Source organism: Pyrus communis, chromosome 10, assembly GCF_963583255.1.
Source record: "Pyrus communis chromosome 10, drPyrComm1.1, whole genome shotgun sequence".
Lineage (NCBI taxonomy): Eukaryota > Viridiplantae > Streptophyta > Magnoliopsida > Rosales > Rosaceae > Pyrus > Pyrus communis.
In genome coordinates this window covers 20,155,707-20,169,800 of record NC_084812.1, presented here as the reverse complement: position 1 = coordinate 20,169,800, position 14,094 = coordinate 20,155,707, and the positions used below count along the sequence as shown (strand labels likewise).

Below are 14,094 nucleotides of genomic sequence, written 5' to 3'. Positions count from 1 at the left end.
AATTGGTTCCTCAGTTCAATCGATAAAAATAGAAAACGCATAAAGGAAAAGAATGCAGGAGTGATTAAAGAACTTAACAACTAACGTGACTGCTTATGGACTCAAGTTCCAGTTAACACGATGATACGAAATACAATGTCCTACTGTCACAAAAGAAACAAATGTATGTAGACAATTAGACATCTATGTTTGTTAGCTTTCCCATTACTGGAAATCTGCTATGTTTCCATCATTTTGATTGCTATTCGCCTTTGGGATTTAACCTAGTTGCAACACAGGTATGTAAAGGCAAAGGAATGTAAAGAAGAACTTTCAGTGCAGGAATTTGCAATTCGACTTGCAAAGCACTTCACATTGCTTTACCAGCAGGTAAGTACTATGTAATTTAAGCATTTTTTTAAATTAAATTTCATTGGTTAATCCCATATTGTAGACAAAAAGGAAAAATGGACGATACTTTTACTATTGTCGCTGCTGAAACGATGGCTGTTGTTGTTATTCTTGGTCGGCTTCCTAGTCTTTGTTTTCTCATATAACTGGTCTTCCTTTGGTTAGAGGTGCATCTTCTTCTAATGGTTTACAGTGTATATGTTATTATCACTAATTGGTGGTACTCACTAAATCAGTTATGAATTTCTGGTCACTTTAACTAATCAAGCTTTCATCTGGACAGCTTAATGTTTTTACCCTTTCCCCGAAAGCATGACTCATGGAAATTCATTAATATTTCATTTGTAGAAGTTGGTTTCTTTTAGGTTTGATTGGTTGTCTTAAGTTTGGACTTTTTTTTGCTCTGTCGCTCTCTATCTCAAGCGTGAACACGAACACCTGCCCTCTTTCCCATACACACACAGTTTCACACTTTGAATACTGTCTTGTTGGAACTGCAGCAACTTTTTCTAGCCATGTTTTATGCTTTTAGTATTTGCATAATCTAGAAAGAGAGTTGTCGTTTTGAAATATAAAGTTTGGACATTTTTTTCCTCTGTCTCTCTCTATCTCAAGCGTGAACACGAACACCTGCCCTCTTTCCCATACACACACAGTTTCACACTTTGAATACTGCCTTGTTGGAACTGCAGCAACTTCTTCTGGCCATGTTTTATGCTTTTAGTATTTGCATAATCTAGAAAGAGAGTTGTCGTTTTGAAATATAAAAACGATTAAAAAAAAAGGAGAAAGCTTTCTTCTCTGCAACTTTAGTGTTAGAGCTATTGATCCAATAAGTTGTCAGATGTTCCTAATTGTTGTGAACGTAAGGCTTCATTTAGAAACAGAAATGAATGATTTGTGTAATTTAACTAAATGGTGACTCAAAAGAATCATTATTGAAAACATGATTGAGTTCAGAATATATATGCAATGGGGTTTATTGTTCTATGATTAAGGAATCACAGTCATCTTAGTACTAGGAACATGATGCGAGCACGGATGCAGGTGGACTATTTTAGCCAATAAGCTATACTTTGTTGTGAAGAACTTCAATTATAGGTATCATACTGTTATTCATGTTCCCTGTTGTTTTATGTATGTAATCAAACTAGCTATGAATGTCTAGTTCTTAGGTCAACATATAAGCGTACAACAGACGAATCTCTAATTCAAAGGTAAAATTGTATAGGAGCATCCATGTCTGAGGTCACATGGTATATGGCTTAGATGAGCATTCCCTATATGGTATGTTATATCATATATATTAACAGATAAGCAATTTACCTTGTCATAAAACCCACAACATTATCTGTTGCATTTAAGAAAAATGTTGTAGGATTAATTTCTAATGTTATATTTTTATGGTTGAATAAGTGTATAGATGTCGCAGTTGATCACTCGTCGTCGGAGTGTGACCAATGCACCTTCCGCATTATCAACATCTACTGCAATAGCCGTGAGTGCTCCATTGATTAGGGAGCCTACACCCTTTGCTGAGGCCACTCCTACAGCGTCCCAGGTGCCCGTATCATTGACGTCATCAGTGTCGGTTGAGCAGCTTAGTGCACGGCGGCCACCTCGCCATGCCGATACCTAGTAGCTTGATGTATTAAACTTAGTTCACTTGTAGTTTTTTCTTTTTTGTTTGGATCTTGTATGTACATTTTCATATATTTTATAATTAAATACTTTTGCTTGGTTAATTAATTATTCTTTCGAATTTAATTACAATATTTATCAAAAAAAAAAAAAAAAGTTTGACCAAAACTATTCCCCACTTTGCGCGACCAATCACTTTGCACAACGCATGGATCCGTCGCGCAAACCCACTTTGTGTGACCCATGCGTACGTCACGCAAAGTGGGTTTGAGCGACGGAGGACATGCGTCATGCAAAGCAGGTTTGCGCGACGCACGCCGTTGGTCGCGCAAAGTGAGTTTGCGCGACGCACAAAGTGGGTCGCGAAAACCCGCTTTGCACGACGCATGGCCTCCGTCGCGCAAACCCACTTTGCGCAACGCACGCCGTGGGTCGTCGCGCAAACCCTAGCGTCTCAGACTTTGCACGACGATTAACATGCGACGAAGGTTACGTCGCGCAAACCCTTAGGCAACGATTTTTGACTTTGCGCGACGAAAGTATCTACGTCACGCAAAGTGTTTTTTTTACTAATGACAAGGTTTGGTTCATGCATTTTATTCTCAAACTACATTTTTACACTACTTGACTAGTGCTGTCTACCTAGTCAAGTATGAGCACGTACATATGTAAAATTGTCATGTGACTCTGCTCTGAATTTGGATGAGCCATCATACATTCCTTTATTCATGTCATCTCAGTGTTGGACGTGTGCCTTATGTATGAGTTGGTTGCTGTTAACTATTTACACATAAATGTCCACGTATTCATATAGAATTTAGTTTATGATTGTATTATGAGTTAGGTTTTTAGGAGTATAAATATGACCTTAGCCCTAGGTCATGTTGGTTCTTCTCCCAGCAATTTTCGTAACCCAAGATGCACAAACTTTCTTCTTTGAACTAAAACTGTACTTTAGAGAAATCATGGGAAGATAATCCATTTTCTTGACTCATTTTGATTTGAGTTTATAATCCATTTTCTTGACTCATTTTGATCTGAGTTTATAGGTCTTTGCGTATGGATTTTCAGGTGAAGGTTCATATCAAATCTCTTTGATCTGTCTTTTCATATTATTGAATCTACATTTTGCATCTTATTTCATCCTCAATCATTTCATTGGTGCCACAAATGAAGGGCTCGAACTAAAGCTGCCATTATTGTGATTTGTGAAGATTAAACCTAGATCCCCTTGAAAAAATTCAAGTTGCACAGAGGTATATGAGACCATGGATTTTCCTGGGCTAGAGTAAGGCGGAACGAAACCTCAGTGCCTCCCTAATCGGTCACGAACTATACGGCTATGATTGGACTAAGCCGACTAAATGGGCCAATGGTGCCACCATACCCTGTTGGCTCCAGAATGGTAGGTAAGGCTCGTAGGCTTTGTTGAGAATGACCATGCTTACTCTGCAAGACAAAGAAGCTTGATCTGAATGGGATTAGATTGATTTATTATTTTCGTTGAGATTCCTGCAATCTAGGAATCTGCTTGTGCCGCACGTAATCACAATCCCAAAACGAAGCAATATTTTATACAAGATATCCTTTAAGATTCTCCTAGTTTAATGCGGATTTCACTCTCCTACAAAGAATTGGGAACGCATACTTTGCAATCAATTGCTTCCTTTTTTCCTATTGCTTGACTTATAAGATTTTTATACTAACTTGACCATCTTAGACTCTTTAGGAGGCCCTGAAGAAGATCCGTACAACTGTTGAAGATCCACAACAGACTTCAAAAGCATCTCATGAGGAGAACCGTTTGGACTTCATCTACAGATGAAAGATCTAGAGAATTCTCACGAAACTACTTCGCAGACTTAAGTTTCAGTCTCCAAATTTGGGATTCTGAGTACCTCGACGCCGGAAATCCTCTTCCAATTTCAACACAAACTCTTGATGAGAACCAGTGTACGGAACGACACAAAGACTAGAGTATTAGTCATACAACCATATGTGGAGTCTATGTTCAGCTCAACCTTAGACCTCCAGGTATTACGAGGGCTCTTTTGTGGGGAACCCCATGCGCTTTCACTTCGATGATCTGGAGCCATCTGAAGATCAAGAGAGGCGCAGAACACTGAATCGAGATAATTATAGGGACATTTTGAGGGATACTCGGAACCAAGTCCAAAGTAGTATCATCTCAGAGATTAAAGACCCTATTTTTTATATAATACACACTGTTAAAGGAAATAAAATAGTCAACTAACATATATGCTTTGGAGTGATTGTAGGACACAATGTTCCTTGGAGTAATTATAGTGATTGATCGTAATTAGCTTTCATTTACCTAGAATAGCATCGCATCCTTGTATAAATCTCTACCTATGTACAGCTGCTATGACATACAAAAATATATTCATACAAACAATTTTATATGGCATCAGAGCACCGATCTTGGTGACTCTAGAAGGCTCATTCTGCTTCCACCACAAACACAACCAGTTCCTCTTCATCAAACACAGCCACCATAGGTGATGAAAAATCAACTGAGATGATACCTCATGTATCTGATCCTCTCATTTTGCATCATTCAGACTCACCAAGTCTTATTTTAGTCTCACAACTTCTTGATGGACACAACTATGGACAATGGAGCAGCTCTATGCGAATCGCTCTCAGCGCCAAAAACAAACTAAGGTTCATTGATGGATCAATCATGAACCCTGCAACCACTGATGCTAAATATCCAATTTGGCAGAGATGCAATGACATGGTCTTGTCCTGGATTTGGCAATCCATGCAGGGCAACATTGCTCACAGTATACTCTACTACAAAACTGCGTCAGCAGCATGGAGAGATCTTGAGGATCGATTCTCGCAAGGCAACGATTCCAGGATCTATCAGATTCGACAAGAAATTGCCGAACATTAACAAGGACAGCTATCTGTTTCAGATTATTACACAAAATTGAAAGCTCTTTGGGATGAATTAGCATCATATCATGGGCCCATTGTTTGTGAATGCGAGGGATCCAAGGCACATGCAGATAGGGAAGAGAAAGAGAAAGTCATGTAGTTCTTAATGGGACTGAACGAGAATTACTCAACCATACGAGGCTCTATCTTGATGATGAGCCCACTCCTGGATACACGACGGGTCCATGGATTGGTTCTTCAACACGAACGCCAATTGGATGTGGTAAATCGTCGTGAACCTACTGCCCATGCAATGCAAACCAGTCGTTCGACAACACCAAAATGAGGCTATAGTGCCAACAACCCTAATTCACGAAAGACATTCAAATACAGCTACTGTGACGGAGGACATCCAGTCGAACGTTGTTTTTTTCTTATTAGCTTCCTTGAAGGACACAAATGGCACGGAAAGAATGTGCAGCCCAAAAATAGGCGTGCACCTCCAAACTCCAACAATGTTGAAGCACTACCGTTGCCAGCTGCTCAGATTGACACAACCAAAGCAACGATCTCCAGCAATCAACCAACGTTCACAACCGAGGAGTACAATCAACTCATGGCCCTTCTTCGCAATAAGAATGGTACCAATCTGCCACTTGCACATGCAACAGGTATCTATACACTAAACTGCAATTTTACATAACATGATCCGCATTCAACATTGTATTGGATCGTGGATAGCGGGGCCACAGATCATATTTCTCACTTATCACCCAACCATAATCACACTAAAACCCAACATGATTTTGTTAGTTTACCAAATGGCGGACAGGCTGCGATTGAAACCATTGGGTCTATTAAACTGTCACCCGAGATAACCCTTGATGGAGTTTTGCATGTGCCACAATTTCGTGTGAATTTGTTATCTGTGAGTAAGTTGACCTGGGCATTGAAGTGTATTATGATATTTTTCCCGGGTTTTTGTGTTGTGCAAGACATGGCTATGAAGAGGATGATTGGCCTGGACAAGCAGTTTCATGGACTTTAGTACCTCACTCCAACACAAAACCCTCATCTTGCTCACCATGTCAACCGTACCTCAGCACTTTGGCACCGACGTCTTGGGCACCCATCCTCAGCTCCTCTTCACTCTTTATCCCAGACCATCCCAGAAATCATTTTTGATTCTACACATGTTTGTGATGTTTGTCCTTTAGCAAAGCAAACTCGTTCATCTTTTGTTTCTAGTTCAATAAAATGAGTTGCACCTTTTGATTTGATCTACTGTGATATTTGGGGGCCACACCAAATCCATACACCCTCTGGGGCACGTTACTTCCTCACCATTGTAGATGACTTTACTCGTTTCACATGGGTTCATCTCATGCGATTTAAATCAGACACACAAACCTTGTTGCACTCGTTTTTTTCTTGGGTCAAAACCCAGTTTAATCGTGACATTAAAACCCTCCATGCAGACAATGGGGGAGAATTTGTATCTATGCGATCGTTTTTAGACACTCATGGCACCATCTTTCAACACACCTGTGCCCACACCCCTCAACAAAACGGGGTCGTTGAACGCAAACACCGCCACCTTTTGAATGTTGCCCGTGCCTTACGATTTCAAGCTAATCTACCCTTAAAGTTCTGGGGGGAGAGTACACAAACTGCCTGTTACCTTATCAATCGCCTTCCAACACACTTACTTTCCCATAAATCTCCCTTTGAACTCTTGCATGAGACACTACCTACATACTCTCATCTCCGGGTTTTTGGGTGTTTATGCTATGCTACCAACCTTACTCCCTCCCATAAATTTGATGCTCATGTTCGTCGCTGCCTTTTCCTGGGTTATCCCCTTGGCCAAAAGGGCTATCGTGTCTATGACCTCGATAGCAAGCGCATTTTCACCTCTCGTGATGTCATCTTCCATGAACATCTTTTCCCTCTTACTACCTCACCACCAGAACCTGACCTCGATTTCCCTATCGTACCTGTTCCTCATGACGACCTTACTCCTGCCCTTCTCTCAGTTCATCCTCCTCCACCTTCAGACCTCCTTCCCACTGCTGACCTCACTCCTTCACCCACTCCCTCATTTCCTGCTGACATCCCTCCTTTACCCCCAGACACCTCTTCCTCTCCAACTTCTGCGCCGTCTCCTCCGTTACCCCTTTTTCCCCTTCGTCGCTCCGACCGCATTAAACATCCACCTGCCCATCTTCGTGACTATCAGACCCATCATGCTGCTTTGCTTCAGCCCAGCGCCATCTCTTCCACCATGTCCGGCACGCGCTATCCCTTTCAACGGTATGTTTCTTATTCTCGTCTCTCTCTTGCTTACTGTTTTTTTTGTTCACAACGTCTCTCACTTGGTTGAACCAGCCTCTTATGAGCAGGCCCGCCATGACCCTCACTAGCTTGCAGCTATGAACTCTGAGATTGCAGCCTTTGAAGCCAATCATACCTGGACTATGGTTCTTTTACCTCCTCACCAACGACCCATTGGTTGTAAATGGGTCTTCAAAATCAAGTACCATTTCGACGGTACCATCGAATGCTACAAGGCTCGCCTTGTCGCCAAAGGGTTTACGCAGCGTGAAGGCATTGATTACAAAGAGACATTCGCTCCAGTTGCTAAACTCATTTCTGTCCGCTGTTTCTTGACTATTGCTGCTGTTCGCAGCTGGTCTCTTCACCAAATGGATGTCCAGAATGCTTTGCTTCACGGTGCATTGCATGAAGAAGTCTATATGTTACCGCCTCCTGGTTATCGTCAACAGGGGGAGACTATGGTTTGTCGACTTCACAAGTCATTATACGGACTCAAACAAGCATTTCGCAGCTGGTTCCAACGTTTTTCATCTGCCATTCAAGAAATTGGCTTTCAACAGTCCCGTGCGGATTACTCGTTATGCACTCAGGTTTGTGGACACTCTATTAATGTGGTGTTACTCTACGTTGATGACATGATCATTGCAGGAAATGATGAGGAAGCCATTAGTTAACTCAAGAAGTTTCTTAGTGGATGTTTTCGAATTAAAGACCTCGGACCATTAAAATATTTTCTTGGTGTCGAAGTTGCACGGTCCAAAGCTGGGATCTCCATTTGCCAACAAAAATATACCCTGGATATATTGGAGGAAGCTGGTTTGCTTGAAGTAAGACCTGCCAAGGTACCTATGGAACCTGATTTAGTGTTGACGACAACAGGTAGTGATGCCCTCAAGGACCCGACTCGATATCGACGTTTGGTTGGAAAATTGATCTATCTTACCATTACAAGGCCAGATATTACGTATGCAGTAAATAATCTCAGTCAGTTCATTCAAGAACTGAAACTTCATCACCTTAAGGCAGCACATCGTCTTCTCCAATATCTGAAAGAAGCACCAGGACAAGGGTTACTTTTTCCTTCGGTGAATCAACTTAATTTGATTGGCTACTTTGATGCGGATTGGGCTAGATGTCCGATCACATGCCGATCAATGACAGGATTTTGTATCTTCCTTGGTAAATCACTTGTGTCATGGAAAAGTAAAAAGCAAGTCGCGGTAGCAAGATCTTCAGCAGAAGTCGAGTATCGCTCCATGGCTGCAACCACTTGTGAGCTTACTTGGCCAAGGAATTTATTGAAAGATTTGCGTGTAAACCATCCTGAGCCAGCAAGATTGTTTTGCGACAATCAAGCTGCTCTACATATTGCAGCAAACCCTGTGTATCATGAACAAACCAAACACATAGAACTGGATTGTCATACTGTTCGTGAAAGGATTCAGAGGGGAAAAGTCAAGACCTCTCATGTGCAAACGGGACGTCAAATAGCAGACATGTTTACAAAGCCATTGAGAGCACCTATCTTCCAATCGCATCTTGGCAAGTTGGGTGTTATTGATATCCACACTCCAACTTGAGGGGGAGTGTTAAAGGAAATAAAATAGTCAACTAACATATATGGTTTGGAGTGATTGTAGGACACAATGTTCCTTGGAGTAATTATAGTGATTGATCGTAATTAGCTTTCATTTACCTAGAATAGCATCGCATCCTTGTATAAATCTCTACCTATGTACAGCTGCTATGACATACAAAAATATATTCATACAAACAATTTTATACACACCGCACCTCCTCTAGAGAAGATTACTCCACCTCGATTCAAGTACTTCCGTGGGGATTCCTATCAAGACAACCATATAAATGCATTACAGAATGCCATGGCTCTGAATAGGAACAATAAAGCATAAATGTGCAAGATGTTCCTATCTACTTTGGAAGGACCTACTATGAAATGGTACTCGGAGTTGCCATAATGCTTTATTGGCAACTTTATACGCTTGTTGAGTTTTTTTATTGCAAACTTATTTGTGTATCGCGATATCTGAAAGCACCATGATGCTATGTTCAGCATGGAGCCTTAATCTAAGCATGAAAGTGCTAGAAATTATCTCAAGCAATTTCAAGCGAAATTGGTTGACGTGGAGAGACCAGATGATACACTCACTGCAATGCCCTTCAAGCAAGGTCTCTGTGTCCATTCACATATGTGCCGGAAGCTGAAGAGACGCAAGTATGACTACGCCAAATTGGCGGAATGCTTCAAGAACACTGGTGATGGTACTAGCTGAGATGACGAAGCCCGAAGGAAGGGTTCAAAATCAAATGAAAAAGGAAGTCCGAATAGAACGTGAATAGACGTGATACTCTTCTGCCTTTCCCCCCCCTCATTTGAACGATAAAAAGAAACGAAAAGATAAGTCAACTTCGTCTAAACCAAGGCAGCTTACCACCTTGAACACTTCAATAAAAAATATCCTTCACGGAATCAAGGATAAGCCTTATCTCAAATGACTAAAGCCTCTTCTAGAGCACATGGTTAAGGTATGGTCTAATGAGTACTACTCCTTCCACCAACGCACTAGGCACATTACACGGAATTGCCCCATGCTCCAATAGCACATTGAAGAACTTATCAACTAGGGATATTGCTAGGAATATGTGAAAGATAAAACTATGAAGGACGAACCTGTAGACAAGAGGGACAAATGCAAGTCCGATCCATATCTGCTCACTGACGAGGAAAAAGATAAACCAGCAAATAAGCCAACACTTAACATCAATGGCACCTATGGTGAATAAGAATATCTTGGTAGCACTAAAAAAGATAGGACGACCGCCTGCAATAATTCGAGGATAGTAATTTCCATCAACAAACCCCTTCTAATCGACTCCAACATCTTGACCTTCTCTAACCGAGATTTGGAATATGTGCACTCTCTCCACGATGATGCTATGGTGATAAAGATATAGATTTTCAATGGTATGGCCAGTCGAATATGGTAGACAACGATTCTGGAGTCAACGTTCTCTTTAAAGAGTCAGTGGAAAAGATAAGAATTCTAAACAAAGTCAATTGAAGCAAGACGACTTTTCATACCTTTGAAGGCACCCCGGTCTGATTTATCGGAATCATGGGTCTAGTGGTTCAGGTGGAATCCTACAACATGCTGATACTTCTCAATGTTATGAATGACTTTGAACAAAACAATGATAGGGCAGAATTGGCTTCATAGCATAGTGGTTGTTCCTTCGTCATACCACTAGCTGCTCTAATATCCGTCACCTGACAGTATTAAGGAAATTAAGGGGATCACTCCGCTGCCCATTGCTATGATGTTGAGAGCATGAACATGATCTGTGAAGCTGAGCAGAGCACCCCAACTCCAACTCTAGTGGTAATATAGAAACCACAACCTTGAGGTCAAGAAACAAGTTACAAGGAATTTGACTTTAACCTTGAACTCAAAGACGACATCACTCAGACTCCAAGGCGGATGAAGATGTTGTCTATATCATACACAATCCCGAAAAAAAAATCAGAGAGGAATGCCAGAATCAAATTAAGATTGTCAGAACGAGAGAAGGAATTGTTTATTGCCACAAACAAGGATGTTGATGAGTCATTATATTATATATTACCATTTTTTTACTTGGATATTATTATATATTTTGAAGATGTTTGATATTTCCTTTTATATTTTGCATACAGACGCAATAGAATCTACGTTGATGGGAAAGTGGAGAAATGATGGATATTTTGAATAATTCCATTGAAGCAGATTCCGAAGGCATTTAAGTTTACTGAGTCAAAATCTCAACCTTAAATTCAAAGGAAAACTAATGAAAATGATTTGAAAACTTTGAGTTTTAATGATAAGAACAAAATAAAGAGTAAAATGAAGGGGTGTGTTATCCACACACCCCTTTTTATTTCTCCCACACCTTTTAAGTTTCCGACCGTCAGATTGAATGAATTGAAGAAGATCAATGGACAGAAATTAATAAGGGTGTGTGAGAAGTAAAAATGGGTGCGTCAATGAATAGTATCATGATTGACATTTTAATGTAGAAATATAATTTTTCGTTAAAATAAACAGTACCGGAAGCTTTCTTTAAATTCAAAGCAGTTTGGTTGTGTTTGTTAAAAAAGTACAAGTATGTTGTGTTGGACAGATTGACCTTTTGGGATTGTTTGACCAATAAATTAGTGAAGTCATAAAAGTTTCAATAACACCTCTTAAGGCTGATTCTGTGTAGATTTAATCATTCAAGGGAAAGAATCTTCACAGTTTTGAGTATGTAACAAGTAAGGAAACTATCTTTAAGTTACCTTATTTTGTGGGTTTTCTGGATTTTGTGGGAAACATATTTTAGTAGGATTTGACTCTTTAGTCGGGTATATAAGCCGAAGTTTTATACGTAGATTAGAGAATCTTCACTTTGGAATACAACTAAGGGAGAAGAGAGCTCGATTATTTGCTACTTTGTACCACCAAGGGTTGTTTTTATCTTCTCGTTTCATCTTAATAATACCTTTATATTTAAAGAAAACTAATGAAAAAGATTTGAAAAATTTTAGTTTTAATAAAAAAAAAAAACCATGTTATAAGTTTTGTTTAATGATTAATACTGTTTAATGATTAGTACAAGGCCCATATTAAAGTAGTCCAACTAAAAATGTCCCAACTACAACAAATTATGATTTGTCGATTTTATCCCTAACTTTTTTAGGTTGAGTTCCATATTTTCGTCGTTAATGGAGTTCATCGTTGTTTTGCAGACCTTCTTCTTTTTCTTTGAAACAAAAATATAGATCCTCATGCTTTTAATTTATATTTTGTATTATTTCGTTGAACTGTGATCGTAGTTATTATTCATAGTGTATTCGAGGTACTGTTTTTTAATTTTTCTTTGTCAGTGGAGTTCATCGTTTGTTTCTCTAGAAAATAAATTTGAGATCTGCATCCTATTCAATAATAACGACGGGTCACTGTTTATGGACTGTAAAAATAAACTATTTCTAGATTTTAAGTAACACTGTTTCTGAAATCTAAGTCATTATTTCTGAAATGTAAGTTACTACTTCTGGAATCTAAGTCACTGTTCTTGGATCCAAATGAAATAAACACAATGTTTCTTAAATGTAGACTAGAAAAGAAATAATGAAAATCACTGTATTTGAATTCAAACCAAAATAAGCATCCTGTTTCTTAAATATAATCAACTAATGCATAAAAGAAAAGAAACAATCAAAGGTTAAAACATAGACTGTTTCTGGAATCTAAGTCACTGTTTCTGAAATCTAAATCACTGTTTCTGGAATTTAAGGCACTGTTTCTGGATTTTGGTTATTTTCTTTCCAAATACAGTGTTTGTTTGTGCACAGACAAAACAAACAGTGTATCTGATTTTTTTTTTTTTTTTTTTTCCAGAAACAATGTTATATTTTGGGTTCTCCAGAAACAGTTTTATGTTTTGGTTTTTTTTTTTTCTTTTTTTTTTTTAAGACACTTTTTCGCCGGTTTCTGCCATTAAACCTCTTTAAACTTGCTTCGGCGGCTTTGTACCGATCAATGCTTCCTTTTTCAACTTTGATTTGGATGTTTTTTAAATGGGGGAATTCAATTTGATAGGAAGACAAAGAGTTATTATGGCGGCTTCGTGCTAGCTTGAGCTTGGTGAAGAGTCAGGACAATATCGAATCATTTAGAGGTATTTACGGAAGTGTAGATTTGTAGTGGGTTGGGCTTGTAAATTTGGTCCATGGACAATAGTTTTGGATGGCTTTTTATTAAACTTTGAGCCATTTTGGTTAAAAAACATTTTGGGATGGTTTTTGTTTAAATATTTGTTGGCCCAAGCCATTTTCATTAGAGCTCCCTTATATTTAATTATCATTATGCTAGATATCCTTTAGGATTCTCTCAGTTTAATGCAGATTTCACTATCTTGAAAACTCTCTCTCGACTAGTATAAACACACCTTCTAGAGTTCAACATGGTAATGCCTAGTTTGCTATATTTCTCTATTATCTATTACTTGAGTTCTAAGATCTTTAGACTTACTTGACCATCATAGAACCTTTGGCCAATACCACATCAGTTTAGGTTATGACCAGAGACCCTTTGCCCGGTACCACACCAACACCTTAGGTTGTTCAGAGTTGTTTGCTCTTTCTTGTAGGAGACCGATTAGACACTCCTCCTTCCGCGGTGGTGCGGAAATTTGATTCCAACAAGGTACAAACTGCTCTTTAACATAGTCTAGGATTTGAGCTTGTATGTGTTTGATTCTTTGTATGAACATACTTTTCTATTAGTGGATAGAGCTCTTGGGAGTTCCGCCGATTTTTTACCATGTTAAGGGTTTTTCGGGTACAAATCTTTGTGTATCATTGATACCTCTTTAACTCTAAATGTTATCATAAATGAACTAGACAATTATCATAGGACGTTGCACTACGTAACATTCAAAAGTAATTTAAAATATAAAAATCAAATACATTGAAATTTATTTTAATTAACCTACTACCCCATATTTCTCCTCCCTTAGTCCCTTACTCTATTTTCCGTTGGGGTGTGATATCTACGCATCCGTTTTTACTTCTCTCACACCCTTTTAATTTCCAATCGTTGGATTAAATGAATTAAAGAATATCAAAAGACAAAAATTAACAAGAGGTGTGGGAGAAGTAAAAACGGGTGTGTGGATAGCACACCCCTTTTCCGTTACCCCTCGAACCTCATTAATCATTGTTGCTTATGGTCATGGCTCTTGCATTTCTTCCTCAATTGCTTCTATACTTTTTTCAATCGA

General features: G+C 39.1%; 1 long non-coding RNA gene across 1 annotated transcript; it reads left to right on the top strand.

Moving 5' to 3' along the window:
- LOC137746533 (uncharacterized) lies at window positions 1-2,108 on the top strand. The gene is made up of 3 exons (XR_011069865.1): window positions 1-163; window positions 279-369; window positions 1,807-2,108. It is a non-coding gene; the product is annotated as an uncharacterized lncRNA (long non-coding RNA).
- Window positions 2,109-14,094: the final 11,986 nt, after the last annotated feature.